We start from the raw sequence: 2,826 nt of genomic DNA, 5'->3' as shown, positions 1-2,826 counted from the left end.
TCTAGCAGAGGGGAAAGTGGATAGATGTTGTTTTAGTTATCTAGATAGTAATTTATGATTTCCCATAAATCCATGGCTGACTTTAAGGTTTCTGAGGCTCAAATGGGCAGTTTTTCTGCTTGTCTTGCTTGGGGAGTCTCTCATGCACATGCATTCAGCTGGCTACTGAGCTTGGCTGGAAGTCCAATATGACATCACTCATATGTCTGGCATCTCAGTGCTCTTCCATATGGCCTTTCTCTTTCTTTGTGGTCTCATCATCCAATAGTCTAGTCCAAGTTTCTTTATGGCGAGGTGCCTGGCTTTACCAGGGAGAAAGCAGAAGCTGCCTGGCTTTTTAAAGGAGAAGACCAGAAGTGGTATCACTTCTGTTGCATTTTATTTATTTATTTTTAAGGATAAAAAAGTCATATTTATTAGATTTGTCCACAGTCCACAGTGGTGATCTTCTTGCTGGTATTGCCGTTTCTGGACCCAGAGCTCTCTATGGCTTCCGCAATATTCATGACCTCCTTCACCTCGCCAAAGACTGCATGCTTGCCATCCAACCACTCAGTCTTAGCCATGCAGATGAAAAGTTGCAAACCGTTTGTGTTGGGGCCTGTGTTTGCCATGGACAAGATGCCAGGACCTGTATATTTCAGGATGAAATTCTTATCATCAAATTTCTCCCCATCGATGGACTTGCCACCCAGTGCCATTATGGCATGTGAAGTCACCACCCTGGCACATAAATCCTGGAATTTTTCTGTTAAAGCAGGATTTATCCTTTCCCTCCAGTGCTCAGATCATGAAAGTTTTCCACTGTCTTTGGAACTTTGTCTGCAAACAGCTCAAAGGAGACGTGGTCCAAAGACTCGCTGTTGTCAGTGGTGTTGAAGAACACAGTGGGACTGACCATAGCTGGGCAGTATAGAAGGCTCTGGGGTGGTGGCATCTGCAAGGCCTGTTGCATTTTACTGATCGAGGAAAGTCATAATGCCAGCCCTGATTCAAGAGGAGGGGTAGTAATAGTGGTAATGGGTGAAGTAACACACACTACGTAGGCTCACTCCTTGGAAGGAAAGTTATGACCAACCTAGATAGCATATTCTATCAAAGAGACATTACTTTGTCAACAAAGATCTGTCTAGTCAGGGCTATGGTTTTTCCAGTAGTCATGTATAGATGTGAGAGTTGGACTGTGAAGAAAGCTGAGCGCCGAAGAATTGATGCTTTTGAACTGTGGTGTTGGAGAAGACTCTTGAGAGTCCCTTGGACTGCAGGGAGATCCAACCAGTCTATCCTAAAGGAAATCAGTCCTGAATATTCATTGGAAGGACTGATGCTGAAGCTGAAACTCCAATATTTTGGCCACCTCATGCGAAGAGTGACTCATTTGAAAAGACCCTGATGCTGGGAAAGATTGAGGGCAGAAGGAGAAGGGGACGACAGAGGATGAGATGGTTGGATGGCATCACCGACTCAATGGACGTGGATTTGGGTGAACTCTGGGAGTTGGTGATGGACAGAGAGGCCTGGCATGCTGTGGTTCATGGGGTCACAGAGTTGGACACGACTGAGCGACTGAACTGAACTGACTGAACATACACTTATAGAGAAGGAACTCTTTTTGGAGAGTACCTTCCACAGATACAAATAAATAAGAACCATAGCTAAAATTTAGTGAGCTCTTCTGTGTCAGACAGCCAGCTAAGTACTGGTCATATGTTGTCTCACGACATCCTCATATTAACCTAAGTGAAGTAGGAATCATTCTTACCCCCATTTTATTAATTAATTTATTTTATTTTATTTGGCTGCATTGGGTCTTAGTTGCGACACACGGGATCTTTAGCTGCAGTATGTGGGATCTAGTTCCCAGACCAATGATTGAACCCAGATCCCCTGCATTGGAAGCACAGAGTCATAGCCACTGGACCACCAGGAGAGTCTTACCCCCATTATACAAGCAAGTGAATGGAGGCTGGTAGAGGTTAAGTAAACAACCCCAGGTTTAATAAATGGCCGGGATTCAAACTCCTCAGAGATTAATTTGTTGCACTAAGAAAAGTTTGAGTGAACTGGTGACAAACTCCGCCTGTGGAGTCATCACACTGTAATTCATGTTAGAGAGAGGGCACTAAGGCTCAGAGAAGGGAAAGACCGTTTCTGTGTGGGAGTTCAGGGAGGTCTTCAGGAAGGGGGACATTTGCTGCTGAAGGATGGCTTAGACATGGTGGATGAAGGTCTCCTTGCAGGTAGGAAACATCATGCACACACGTTGAGGAAAGGATCCTCCTGGACCCTGTGCACTCCGGGACCAACAGCCAGTTTATCTTGAGTGGACTCCAGAATTCAAGGAGGGGGACAGAAAGTGTGATGGATGCAGGACATTGGGGGTCAGGTTGTAAAAATACTCGAAAACCAGGCTGAGATATCTGGACCTTTATTTCCTGGGGAGACATTTAGTGTTTGGGAATAAGAACTTTATTTTAAAAAGGTTAAAACCACAGAGGTAGATTTGATATGTGAAAATGCAGATACTTAAGACAGGATGAAAAGAGAATGAATTCTCTGTAGGCTAACTGAGAGGAGATATATGTCCGAAGCTTTTAAATGACCCCTGGGATGGATTAGAGGTAAAGAAGAGTATAGATATTGAAGGGTTGATAGCTGAAGATGGAATCAAAGATGGGTGTCAAATAACCAGCCGTAGTAGCTAAAATAATAGGGATGGGATAGATTCCGCAAATACACAGTTGTTTAAATTTTAGGCTACTGAGTTGACTTCAAATAATGCTGTTGACCTGATGGGGGGGCCAAGGTGGGTTTGCAGGAGTTGAC

The 2,826-nt window shown here is 44.2% G+C and overlaps 1 pseudogene; it reads right to left on the bottom strand.

The window, feature by feature from the left end:
* Window positions 1-416: 416 nt before the first annotated feature.
* Window positions 417-913, bottom strand: LOC113876465 (annotated as a pseudogene).
* Between the last annotated feature and the right edge of the window lie 1,913 nt (window positions 914-2,826).

Source organism: Bos indicus x Bos taurus, chromosome 18 (genome assembly GCF_003369695.1).
Source record: "Bos indicus x Bos taurus breed Angus x Brahman F1 hybrid chromosome 18, Bos_hybrid_MaternalHap_v2.0, whole genome shotgun sequence".
In the NCBI taxonomy this organism is placed as follows: domain Eukaryota; kingdom Metazoa; phylum Chordata; class Mammalia; order Artiodactyla; family Bovidae; genus Bos; species Bos indicus x Bos taurus.
This window is presented reverse-complemented; position numbering and strand designations above follow the sequence as displayed.